This window comes from Patagioenas fasciata, chromosome 3 (genome assembly GCF_037038585.1).
Source record: "Patagioenas fasciata isolate bPatFas1 chromosome 3, bPatFas1.hap1, whole genome shotgun sequence".
Classification (NCBI taxonomy): Eukaryota; Metazoa; Chordata; class Aves; order Columbiformes; family Columbidae; genus Patagioenas; species Patagioenas fasciata.
The window spans coordinates 95,389,629-95,404,179 of NC_092522.1; positions in this window are offsets into that span (position 1 = coordinate 95,389,629).

Sequence of the window (14,551 nt, forward strand, 5' to 3'; positions counted from 1 at the left end):
GAAAATGGTCTCAAATTGCTTTGAAGAATCCAGCCATTTTGTACAATAATGTGGCAAAAAATTACCCCCAAGTAGTTTTGCTTAGCCCAGTTCATCTAAATCATGATCCTCTCATGGATAAAAATCTACATGCTCTCAATATACCTACTGCCGCATTGTTACTCTCTGACATGGGTGTGTTGTTTGGGCTCTTCCTAAAACTGTTCTCAGTGATACTTTTGCAAATCTTCTGCACCATAACTGCAAAGATTATGCTGCTAGTTGGCAGATGTACTTTTTTATTTCCCTTACGTTTTATCACAGCTCATACAGCATCATTATTTTTTGAAATATACCAGTACTCCTAAATCTTCAATGCTCCTGGGTGAGCAATTGCAGTTATAAAATTTTACATATTGGACTTCACTGTTAAATTGCATGCTGGATGAGAGCTGTTTTCCATACTGTAATGGATTCAGCTAGCTCTCCTTCTTCCTACTGTTCTGAAGAGAATCTTGCTCTCTAGTCATCTACAGCAGTTCTCATCAATATGAAGAAAAAAATCCAACTAACTAATATACTTCAGTGAGGGAGCTGGCAGATATCTCTGGAGTTTCCTGGCCCTAACAAGCCATATCCAGTTTTCAGCTATCCTTAAAGCACTTCTAGTTGTTTCTTTGCCATTGTGTTAGTCTCTCAAGAGCTAGTAAACATGCAAACAGTATGTTCATATGATTAGTTCTGAGTTTGATTTTGAAAAGCTCCTGGGGTGGAAACTGCTGCCCTGAAGTAGTAAAATGACTTTTATTATGACTCATCTTGCCCCAGAGATAGTAATGTTAAGTGTGATTGTCATTATGTGGTCACTTCTGTAACATTTTATTAGTGTATAGTTTGATGTAGCATATGAAGTTTAGTGTAAATTATTTTGTGCTTAAGCATACTTGGAGTTACCAGAAGTTAAAGTTCTTGAAATTGAGGAGTTTTTCTCATTCCTGAATCACTTTTTTTTTTTTACCAGAGAGATACAGAAATATGTATCTACAGAAATGAAACACTGCCCATTTGAATTAAGAACAATCATGTTGGCCCTTAGGTGATGAAGGAATAGGATGAGGGTGAAACTGAGTCATGCTGAACTGCTTTACAGGTTGCTGCTAAAAGGGGAAATTCCAGTCCCTTCTCCTGCCTCTCTCTGCGTGTTCCTGCTGCATCTAGTGCTTAATCTCTTTGTGACCTGATTCAATTTGCTATAGTAATAGCAAAAATAGAGACTAGGAGGTGCAAAGGAGGGAGGCAAATGGCTTTACTGGGGTGGGAGGAATGAGCTGGGGAAGGATCATGACTGCCCTATGAAGGACAGCCAGCAGGTTGCATGTAGGGCCACATCAGAAGTCTCTGGAAGAAAGATTGTCTATCCTTGGAAGACTCCAGGATGATGCCTGTGAGAACTAATGTGCTCTACCAGAGATGAGGAAAGGCCCTGTCAGGGCTGTGCGCTCAGATATGAAGGTGGATATGATGCTCTCTTAGCCACTCTGGAGGATACTTATCCAGGTAAGGGAGACCTTTTTGATTAGTTCTAGGCTGCTGTGGAGCTGTGGCCTAGGGAAGTCTGGTCACCGAGGACTCCTTTTCTCAACCCTTTCTCTTTTTCTGTCTCTGTGTCTTACCATGCCCTAATCTTACTTAATCATTACTTCCAAACTAGCAGTGTGTGCTGTCTTTTTTTTTCCTAATAATTAACAAGTCTTTCTGGAGTGTTTTGCAGTACCATGACTTGAATTAAACGTACTCTAGATGGCAAGTCAATGTGACATATTTCTCACAAAGGTGCAGGAGATCTCTGCTGAGTCTTAGCAGTGCCCAGCTCCCTTGCACAGGGCTCAGGTATCCAAAGAGCAGCGGACTTATGTGGACTAGGGAAGCTCTGTCACCCACAAGGAAAGACCAACTTTTTGTTGGGTCACCACAAAAGAGTTCTTGGACCGTGCTGTGCCATTGCAGTGCACGCTTACTCATTGAGGGTCCACAATGTCTGACAGACATGGGCCAGCTTATTATCATCTGCCTGTTCCTTAGCAATCAAGTTAATCTGCAGTGCTTGAGCAGGTGATCTTACAGCCAGATATGGAGTAAGTTGTGCTGAACTTCGTTCCCCAAGGAGAGGCCCAGGATCATCTTTGAGACAAAGGTGAAAGGGAAACACTTTAATTGCAGAAAAGGTAATCCTGTCAACATCAATAGGAAAATGGGGAAGGACTCCTGTCTCCCTCCCCATCCTCCATTATAGAGCAATTGTGTTCCTGCCTTCACATTGAGGCACTTACTTTAAGGATTGCAAGAAAATGTGATCTGTAGAAGAAAATGTAAACAGAAGTGTAGAAAGATGTGGTAGAAGAAAATGCAACTGATATGATGACTTATTCTTGACATTTGTCTAGTTGTCTGTGCATCACTTACAAATAAGCTTACTTATATGCTCCTGTCTTTTCATAGCAATTTAATTCAAGCTATTATGATTTTTTTTGACTGCTTGAAATACCCCTATGAAAACCAGATAATGACCTTTTCCAGCTGTTCTGGAATTTTTTCTATTTGTAGCCCTGATTTTCATCAGTTCTAATGTACAAGCACACAAGAATAGCTGGAGTGGGTCAGACCAGACATCTGTCTAGTCCAGGATCTGGAAAGCTCACAGAAAGAGATTAAAAAAGTACAGGAAATGGTTTTGAAAGCATCACTACGTGTCTTCTCAACATCCAGTGGTTCATTGGGGTCTTGCCTTTTCTCTCTGTTTCCAGCCAGAATTCTTACCTCATTTATTTTTTCACTTTCTTTGCTCTTCCTCTTGTGACTGTCATATGTAGGAAAATCCTTTGTGATTATTAACAAGAAACAACATCTGTCTCATTTTGCCCTGGACTTTCTCATCTGGCTCTCTTACACTTAGTAATTTGAACCCATTTTCATGTGCTGCTTTTTCAGATGTTAAGCTGCTGAACAGCTCGTGAGTTCTTGTCATTCATTCATGTCTTCATTCAAAACCCCCCTGGACACCTTCCTGTGTAACCTCATCTGGGTGTTCCTGCTCCGACAGGGGGATTGGGCTAGATGATCTTTCGAGGTCCCTTCCAATCCTTGACATTCTGGGATTCTGTGGCCAGAACTGCTTCAAATAAACCTTTCCAAAACACATGTACTTCTGCAGACTGTTTGTGGTTAGAGCTCATGAGGTTCACTCTGGATGTGCATCTTCTGAGGTTTGGTTCACTCAAAAAAATCCCAGCTTGTACCCACTAAGCCTGCTCTGCAGTGTGAACCCGAGCATGGTAAGTGGAATGATCAAGAACAGTACTTCTGAAAGGCACTCCAGATCCAAGCTGGAAAAGTAATCTATTTGTATCCTTTGTCTTTGGACTCAATGATACAAGTTGTTAATTTTTGAGAGGTCTGATAATGGTGGAAGACCTTAAGGGTCTGGTGTTGGTGCGAGCATACTGACCTGACTGACAATAGATCATAATGTGCGATGACCATGAGATACAACTTGTGCTGGCAATAAAACATCCCTTGGCTGTTTCAACTGTGGGGTGAAACCTTGGTGTTTGACCTGTTCTGAACCTCCCTGGGATAAGGCTACAAGAATCTGTAGGGATTTTGCTGTTTGTTTTTGGCTTTCTGTATCTCATGTTTTGCTGCCTGGTGTCTTTGCTTTTAACAGGAAGGGCAAAAAGTGCTTTTCTCTTCAGCCCTGATCTGTTGTGCTGTAGTTCTGAGTTTAGAGAACTGCCCGGGATGTGGTTTGTTGGGGAAAGCCCTTGGGCTGAAGAAAGAACTGACCCTTTGTCTGCTCTATCCTGCCTGAATTGATTTGCTACTTTATGGTAGTCATATCTACACTTTCTCTTTTGTCTTAGACTGTATGTGGCTAAAATCTTTTTATGTGTCTCAATTAAAGTGTGTCAGGTTCTGAAACGGTTTCCTATGGGCACACTGAGTTTTCAGAAAGAAATGGTATGTTGTGTTTGACTAAATTTGGCACTTCTTATGGATGCCTTTCTTGATCCTAGCCAGAAAGTAGGCAGCTGTGTCTCATTGTTAAGTTATTAACCCTGTTCACTTTGCAAGGAGCTGAAGTATGTATGTGATTCAACCCCATGTAAATCTGCACCTTATACTTGGTGCTGGAGTGCTTGAATATCATGACTTAAATCTCTGGACTGTATCATCAAGAATTTTACTAGTTTGTGAACAGATGAATGGCCACATCCTTTTGTTGCAGCTCCCAGCACTCTAATGTCAGAGCATCATTTACTGGCGGGTCAGAATTAACAATACAGAAATTAAATAGCAGAAAAAAATGCAGCCTGTTTTGCCATGGCAGCCTGACTATCCCCTGGTCTCAAGTGCTTTTGTGTGCTGCAGAATGATTTAACTCTGTATTCTGAGTTTGCTGAAGCTATGAGGGATGAAAAACACTGGTTGTCATACTTTCTTCTATTTGTATTGAATTTCTTTACTGCAAAGGTAGATTCAACTGTTCATTTCAAAGCCATGGCTTCTACATGGCACTTTCTTTATAAATTCTGTTCCTTGAGGCTTTTGAAGTTTTTGTGTGGGATGACTAATAACATTCTCATTAAATCTTCCTTTTCACTCTGTGAAGATTCACTCTGAAGGCTAGTATTACTTGCTTTGTTACAGCTAACATTTTTGCACTCCCAGGTGAAATACATTATACTGAAAAACTGTCAAATATGCTCAATTCCTGTTACCATAGGAATTCATGAGCAGCAGAAGACTATTTTATAATTTTAACAAACTCCTCCTTTCTTTGCTCACATTCTGTGTCAGTGCTCACTTTGGGCTTGGTCCATCATCTGGTCTGTCTCATGTTATATCCTCTACTTGAGATAAATGGTCTCCTTAGGTGCTAATGTCCTCATGCTCAATGTCAATCCTTCCTTTGTGACCTTGGTTAAATAAATGAGCAACCATGGCTAGCTGTCAAGTGCTCATGACAGGTGCCTTTATACTTGTGTGTGTGTACATGCATTTATATATACAAACATACATATGTATGTATTCCTGTACATGTTAACTGTTATAAGTGCTAACATGGTGGTCCAAATGCCCCCACAGCCTTCCTGTCTTCATCTAATTCAAAATTTGTACGCTACACCTGTAACTGGATTTATTTGATAGCTGACTGTAAGTACTAGGAATGAGAGTTCTCTCTTTTAATGTCTGTGAAATGCCAGCAATAATGGAATCCAATCATGATCTACATCTCTCAGGATTCCTGTAGCATAGAGAAGTGATTTTTGCTCCTATATTGTTCAGTCCCACAGTACAGGAACTTTTATTATTTTCAAGTAGAAATTAAGCAAAAGACCACTTACATTTGCTCACTATTGTTTAAATAACAAGTGTGTCATTTACTTGCTTTTTATCCTACGTTGTTCACATCCTTCATTGTTATATCTTATAGGCTTTAGATTAGTTTTTAAAGATACAATCAGTTTTTTAAGGTATTCAGCTGAAGTGATACAAAAATGTGGTATTTTGCAAAAATTTGTTTGTTAAAGCTCCTTAGAAGCTGCTTGTGAGACAGCCATTGTCATGCTGAAGAACTCTACCTGAATACTGATTTAAAGAATTCTGTCTAGCCCTTCCTCTTCTATTGAGAGCGTAGTTTCAGTCTAAACTACCACTCATATTAAAAAACCAAAGATGAGTAGTCTGGCTCTATTTTGCTGTCACAGGTTTGGCTTTTTGTGCCTTCAGCCATAGTTCATATTTCCATTGTTGAACCAGAACTTCTGAATGTTAGTAAGCGTATTGCTTCTGAGGAACTAATCTTTCTTTTTACTGAATACAACTTGAGACTTTTGAAATTCTACTTTTTTTTTTTTTTACTGAAATAAGTGATAGGTCTACAATAAATTCCTAATTTTTCTTCTCAAAAGCCTATTTGACCACTTGCAATGATCAAGTCACATTAAATAATTAAAGGTTTTCTTTTATAGCCTTGGTAGTTTGTGTAGGAATGGCTAAATTGTTTCCTGTTCCAGTAGCAATCAAACAGGCCAAAAAAGGTGAAGAATAAATGTTTGTTATGTTTATATTAAAAATTCTAGGAATTCCTTGACTGTTCTGTTCCTTGGAATTTCTTTTTGGAAGTTCATGAATCAGAACACAATATTCTCTGTCTGAAGTGACTGGCAGCACTTCACTGCATTTGAGTAAACCACCTATGTAAAATAAAAGAACTTCCACTTCTCAATAATGTTGGACTTGGAGAATCTGTGGCTACCAAATCAGTCAGCAGGATGTTTGAGATTATGACTCTGTCTGTAGATTTCCACAATCCTTCTATAAAGTCCTGATTGAGAAATAAAAGTAGAAATGTGAGGCCAGCAAGAGTAGAACTCAAAATAAGTGGTATGACAATTGTATATTCAATTAGCTATATATTTAGGAAGACAATTGCTTATTCTTCAGCTGTTCCAATTCTGGACACAAGATGCTTTTGAATTCTAATTCGGTACTCAGCTGCTTGGCTTAGATTTTTATGTCAAAAATTACTGTTCAATGTGAAAGGTGAAATGTTTAGTTTTACAGAGAAAATGTAAGTCTTCCTTTTTGAAGTTCCCTTCTCAAAAATCTAACATGACTCCTATGCTTTTTTTTTGTACAGATCCTAAGAAAGTTGTGTTGTGTTGTGTTTTTTTTTTTTTCTTTCCTGAGGAAAAGAAGAATCTCTGTGAAATTCTCTTATTCAAGATATATCATCTTTGGTTGTATTTTTAATACTGGAGAATTCTCTACATTGTTCAAAGCTACTGTTTCAAGGAGTTGCAAAATTTACAAGTATTGTATATCCTGAATGGAACTACTACATGTACTTACCCCAGCAACACATGAGGCTGACACAGCCTAGAAAGTTTATGTTACTTTGCATGATGTTCTAGCTGTGTCATGGTGACATCTAAAACACAAATCAGTTCAGTGTGTTTATTTTACCATTTCCTGGTGAGGATTTTTTTTAGTTGGTTGGCTGACACTTCATGGTCTCAGTATACGTGTATGCAAAACCAATCAGCTCCTCTGTCTCCTGAGAGAACAACAATGTATTCTGTATTTCGAAAAATCAGATTCTTAATCTGGGTATATACAGAAAGTTAAACTCATTAAAATAAATAAAATTTAAGAAAACTTAGATAATTTCTCCAAAGACCTGAACTATGATTTATTGGCTGATCTTAACTTCCAGATTTGCAGATGGTCTTGTTTGCAAGTAAGAATAAGAAAAGTAACATCTGTCATGAGAAGAGAGATGCCTTATATGTAGCAAACATTTCTTATAAGGGTTTTTGCAATCAGTAATTTAAAAGGGTGGGTGGGGTTTGTGTGGTGGTGGTGGTGGTTGTTGTTTTGGTTTGGTTTTTGTTTGTGTTTTTGTTGTTGTTGTTTTGTTTTTTTGTGTTGTTTGTTTTTCTAAGAGGGTACCAGAGGTCATTGCAAATTAAGTGGAATATTTAAATTCTGGTCTTGATAATTTTAGAAAATTCAGTAGCTACACCGAATAGCTTTTAACAGCTAGTTTTAGCAGAGCTTTCCTGAACTGGCACTAATCCAATTCATTGACTCATGGTTTTAGAAAGTGCTATGGATGATTTGTCTAATGGCCTAGCATAGTGCTCCAAAGCAGAGTAAATCACAGCATGTAAGACTTGGATGTGTGACCAATGTGTTTTGTTCACTGGATCAGCAAGTAATTAGAGGGAAAATTCAAGCCCTGGCACACAACATCAGCTATCCTGAGGAGGAAACATCCCACTGCCACTACAAGCTCTATCAACCTTCAAATATTTTCTGTTTGCCCCTTGATCTCATCAGCATAAAGACTTGTATTAACTGCACTACTCGTAGGAGTCATTCCTCTTCACAAGTACAAAACCAGAAAGATTTGAAGAGTTTGCACATCCTTTTGTCTTGCATCAAAATTCCTTCTTCATGTCCATTTTTTCTTTGGTTTTATTTACTGATATTATTAAAAAGATAAAAAAATTCTTTACTTGTCTGCATTTGTGTGCAGTTTTAGAAATACTTGGATAGTCCAGATGGGAAAGGTGACAGAAAGAAAATTCCTTTTGCTTAACTATATTTTTGAAAAACACAATAAAATTGTTTCCTATTTGTATAGAAATCTAAGGAAAGCTGTCATCTGTTCATTTTTCTATGAGAATTGTTTGATTACTGTTTTGAATGCTCTGTTAGAGAGGGATACCTGAGTGGGAAGGGGAATGAAAAAGGTCTTTCTGTCATATAAAAACTGAAATTTATCCAGGAAAATTTAAATGGCTTTTAGGCTGCAAGTTAGACAAATAAATAATTTAGTTACGAATCCAAGCTGTGGAACTTATCCAACAGCAGTAAATAAAGACCCTACCAGGCTAAATATTTTAGAAGATGGCCACATTTTTTTGTTTTGGTTTGGTTTGGAGTTTGTTTGTTTGTTTTGTTGTTTTTATAAAATTTGTAGGAGTAGATCAATTGTGATGCTAACTTTGATTCAAATGATATGTTTTCAGTCTAATATAGCAGGAATAATCCACAAGTGGAGTTTTAAATATTTAAATATTTAGTGTTATAAAAGAAGCGCCATATTCTTGCAATTAGACAAAAGGTGCAATAGAAGCCTGATATAGATCCAAGGGAACCTCTCCAGTCCTTGGCTGTCAGGAACAGAAGAAATTTGTGCACAAATAACCTTTTTTTCTTTTACCTGAGTGTGGAGAGAGAGCGTTTTATCTCTTGACATGTTCCTCACTGGGAAAGTTTGCCTCTGTGCCCAAGAAAAGAAAGAACGGAGTGTACCATGTCTAGTTCTTTTCTGCAAGACTCCTTCCCCATTATTTCTCCTTCTGGATGCTGTTTGTTCCAGTGAGCTTAATCAGGCATTCCAGGCATGGCTGCTGTGAGTTGATGAGATGCTATTTAATCTTTTCCTTTCACAGCAGCTGAGAACTGAATCTGCCCGATGGCCATCTCTTTTTCTCTTCCCCAACACTTGCTTAGACTTGCAGCTTCCTTTTCAGACTCAGTTCTTTTGGTTTCTAGGGAGAAAAGCTCCTTCAAGTTGTCTTTTTTTCCCCTTTTCCTCACGAAACCCGATGGCATCAGAATGCCATGTATCTGCGTTTGGAATGCATATTCTTGTTTTCTCTATTGTTCAATCAGGAAAAGGTCAGTTTTTAATGGAAGTTCAGTGAGTAAGCTCTATCTGAGCCTGTCTTTTGTCCATTTTATTAGTAGTGCCATCTTTTCTGTTGAGTAGACACTTCCCACATTAATGGTTTTGTGCAGAGATAGAGAATAAGGTGTTTGTTATCTTCCTCTTCTTGCCTCTTGTCTGTTGGTAATAATATTTCAGAGTAATTTCTCATTGTAAAATTTCAATTGAGCAGGACTGACTTCTTGCAAAACTGTCTTTTCAAATATGTGATGGATTTTCCATGATCTTGTGTCCATCAATCTTAATCTGTTCATAGTTGTACACTCCTTATGGCAGCTGGGCAACCAAGTAAGCTTTTGGCATAACCAGCAGTCCTGTATCAGACTTCAGTAGATTTGTGTGATAACTACGTAGGTGTTCCTTTTTTCTCAGGATTCTGAGCTCATAAAACCAAGCTACTTCATCCACCTCATTGTCTCTTTATCATACAGCTCCTTATCATATACAGGGTAGTTTTGACTCTGGACAGGCTGTCCCAGCCCAACATTTTACTCAGCACTGAAGAAAGTGCAGTGTTTCCTATCCTGATTGTGTTGCTTTATCCTCATCCAGTGAGGTGATGTTGCAGTGGCAGAACTAATTCAGGTCTTCATTTTCCTCGTGTAATAGATAGGTTAGTGAGCCTGTCTTCTCAAAGCTTTATTCCATTTTTTGCTTTTGAAAATGAAATCTTAATAAATTTTGCTTCAAGATGTTTACTACTTCTTGGAGGTCACAATAGACCCTCTGAAATGCTGTGCTGAAATAACTTGCTGTTGTAGTGTGAGATAATGCTGGTTATTGTTAAATGGATAGCATGGATTTGAATTGTGATAGCACATTTTGATTAAATGATTTTGAATTCTTAACATGCTTCACTTGACATTATTTTTGTCGTCAAAATTAGAAAGAACTAAAGCCAGATAAGTTTATTTTCAATTCAAAAGCTCAGAATATTTCCTTCAAAATATTTCCTTAGTCCTCACTTGCACTTCATCTGGGGTTGAAAATCACCCATGAAAGGATGAGTGAAATGTGAAAATAAATTCCACATAGCTGCTGAGGATGACTTTTATACTGAGGAGCATTAAGAAATAGAAATCTATTTGCAGTCTCTGTAGCAAACAGATAAATCCTGTTGAGCCTAGATATCCTGTTGTGGATACATCAAAAATAAGATGTGCTCATATGCTCCTCTAAGTGCCTCAGTATAACATTCAGCTCCTGCTAATGCTCACAGAATATCCATTAGACTTGCAGTCACTGGAGCTGACTCTGCAACTAAATTTTACTCATCGCTGCCTAAATTCTGGTAGCTTCAAGTCACTTAGTTCCTATCTTACATAAAAGCACTAGCAGAAATAACAAAACAGACATTTGCTTTTGGAAGAGAGAGGTTTATATGCTTATTTAGATGTAATCTAATGTGATTAAGTATATGTCTTCCCTACCCTTCCTCTTTTAGAGAACATTGATTTAAGAATCAGGGCGTACGGTGGTTTTCCAACGATCCTCAGGTTTTATTGTCTTGTAATAAATCCGCTTTGTACACACTACTTAAATATTCATTGGGTGAAAGACAGAAAGCAGAACAGACTGGGACTGTAAAGGCTGGCAGTTAGGGCACCCGCTAGGGAAGCAAAACACCATCATTTTGTTTCCTTCTCCAATGAATACTTAATAGGAAATACTGAAATATTCATTGGTAAGTGGAAATGGTATCTGACCACACAAAATGTAACATCTTAGGTTGCATGAAGCTAAATTGAAGGCAATCCTACAATGACCCTGAGGAGAAAACGTCCAACATCTGACACAATGTATGTATAATTAGCTGGTTGTTAGGAGGTACTGAAAGAACACTTGCCACCAGTGCTACTGAGAAATATCTTTCTGCGTTTTTATTAGGAGTTTAAAAGAATACTTATTTGTTACAATGTAAAATGTAGTAACATGTTTCCCTTCTATTAGTCCTGATGGGACCATACCAAAAACCTGCATAATAAATAGAACCTAATTGTTATCTTTTTGTAAAATAAATAATGACATTTTCAGTGTGCCATGAAGTGGTGAACACCAAACTAATTTATTTTTGTGGGAAGATTCTTATACTACACAGTGATACTCTGACACATGAAGTGCAGGACAGCAGGTGACACATTACAGTGAAGTAGGGAAGTCCAGGCTTTCTGTGAGAGCTGAGTGCTGGCAGCTCATGAAAAAACGTGTTGCCTGGTTCAGTCCAGGTCCCAGTTAGAAAGCAGTTATTCAGTTATGGGAAGATCCAAATGGTAGGAAGCTGTAGATAGATGGGTATGTCATAGAAACTGCCACTGAAATTGCTGTTAGATGGAAGCCTTTGTTGGTAGCTCCAGCTAAAAGGTCAGATCCTAAATGGACAGAAATTAATCTGGCGTCTCTTTCTTTCCTGTTGGTAGTAATTAGTCTGATGGATCTTCTTTCCCCTGTGCTCATCTGAGGCATTTGCACTCTGTGGCATTTTAAAAAATCTGCATCCACCATGACTTCTCGTGCATTTGGAACACTGGTAGGTGGTGTGTAGGTAAGGTGAGCAACTAATCACTTATTATGGAGTTCTGCCAGTCAAACACATCTGCTACCTTTTTGTTAGTGCAACATACTGAGTGTAATTTTGATCCTTATAAACAGTTTGGGGGGAATGTTTTATATAGCACAGGTAGTTACCCTTTAGACATTACACTGTTATTTGAAAGTAATGTAATCATTAACTTCACGTTTTTTCTTCTTCACAAATAGTCTGTGAAATGTCTAAAAACAAAGGTGCTTGTCTGAAAATGTTTGAGGATATCATATAAACATGTTTGAAATTATGGATATTAATGACATTGTTCCAAATTATCTATTCAGATGGTTATTAGTTACTGAGAAATTATCATTTCTTTTTTGAGTTTTTTTGAGTGGTGACATAAAGGTAATGGTCTATTCTGCCCTCACGGTAAAATTTGCTTACAAAATTAGCCTGTGTTGAGTTACCATGGTGATGAGGGTTTTTTTTTATTATAGCTTTGTTCTTTTACCGTCTTATTCTTTTAATGAACAAATGTATGCTTTAAAGCTTTTCTTAAGCCTTCATGTGAACAAAAATTTGGTGTACAGAATGCTCAGAAGTTCCAAATGAAATACAGTATCAGTGTGATTGAGAAGAAATATTTGCAGATGTATCTTTCTTCATATTTTTAAATACTTTCTTTTTGAGCTATTAATCTAGGCAATAGATTTCTAAAAAAAGTGCTATAAGATAAGATACAATAAAAGACATTAGTGAAGTTGGTTGGGTTCCCTCTTTCAAATACCTTCTAAGGAACAAGAGAAATTCTGAACTCTATCTCTCCAACTGTTTAGGACACAAGTTATTCACTGTTTGGTAGTAATTAAAGTTCTTTTTGACATATATTGATAAGATGACAGTAAAGGAAACTTTTCCAGAACAGAGTACTCAGTGCAAATCTGATGACCGTAGAATGTGTCCTGGAAGGAACTTTGAGAGGTCACCTTATCTATCTTTCACATCAAGGGTCAGTTAGATTGTTTCTTAGGGATATTTTACTTTTGTCATACCTGATGACCTTCAGTGGTCAAAACTCCACACTTTCTTATGGATCAACAAGAAATGGAGGAAGTACCTGCAGATGTTTGAAGTGTGAATGTGGTGACCTTAAAATTATATTCTTTATGCATGTTGTGTAAGCTAAACTGATCACACACTTCTGCGCCAAATCTGTTCCTACATAACCCAACACCTGCCACAGCTGTGCTTGAAAAGAGATTCTCAGAAAGACACCATCATCTTTGAGACAGCAGTTGGGAGAAGAGAAAGGAAGAAGAGGCATCACCGACAGACTCAGGCATAGGAGTTTTCTCTATCATGTCAAGTTACAGCAAATTTGGTTATGTCTTTACTCTGTGAATTGGTTATACAACCCAGAGATGACAAGATTTAGACAAATTCAAATTAAATTTTGAGCCTAAATGCATTTTAAACCTGCAGACATATACAATACTATTGAAGACGAATAAATTAATTGGAGATTTATAGGAGGATTCAAAAGCAAGATGTGCAGCATGTAGGAGGGGAGTTGTGTGGGCAGAAATAGGAAATGACTGGCAATGTGAAATCGCAGAAGTGAAAATATTTAATCGAATTGTTGTGATTAAGTGATATGCCTCTGAATGCTGAGACTTGGACTTTGGGATGGAAAAAACAATATTTCAGGTGAAAATGAAAGCTGATCTGGTTTTTTTAGAGCAAGGACCACCAGCACATAGGTGCAATAAGGAGATGCCTTATGCTTAAAACCTTGTTTTGGTGCAGACATTTTTTCTCTTCTCTTAGAAAATTTAATAAACACGGCTAGCAAGTTCTTCCTAAGGTGGTATTTAAAAATACCTACTTTTTTTTTTTTTTTTTTCCCCAGGATAGACCTTAGAAACACTACAGATGATGTACAGTTTTTTCCAACTTTTGAACAATTAGTTTAATTTCAAAAATATTTTATCTATCTTTGTATTTTCTGACATTTAAAAATATTGAAATTGTGTTTATAGTCCAATAGTTTCCTTAAATTCTGCAATGACTAAACTTCTCGGCTATATCTGCAAACCCACAACTTCATGACTTATTTCCCCCAAAGCAGTATAAATGCAAGACTGTTAATATTCAGTTTATTTCATTGTCTAAAATAATATTTTGGATTTCCAGAAGAATGGATACAACTATTCCACCAAGTCAAGTCACTAGTGCAAAATAAACAAATTGATGATGTTCTATGAATATCTATAGTGTGACCTACCGGTTGAACAGGGAAATTATGAGCTTTACAAACATTACAATGGCTATTGAATTTTTGCTCAGGGTGGGATGAACCAGTCCTAATATTGAGGATATTTTTGCCAGCAGGCCCCTTTCTTTCTTTTTTTCAAGGCTTTTATCTGAGGTTCCTCTGTTGTCCTGTCCTAATATCAGAACATGCAACTGAATAATATTTAAACAACATTACAACTTGCTGTAGAACAAGTCTACCTATTGCAAATGTCTATGGTGTAATGTGTTTTCATGGCACAATATTTTAAAAGGTAAAAGAGCCCAGGGTCAGTCATAGACTCACTGGGCTCTGTTCAAGGGTCCACCTGAAATGTGGCAAAGGTGTACATAGGTCTAGAGTGAGGGGAAAGAAACAATCATACTTTCTTGCTGAGTGCAGGTGGATAACAACACAGAGACAGCTGTTGTTTTTGACTTGTTTTAGA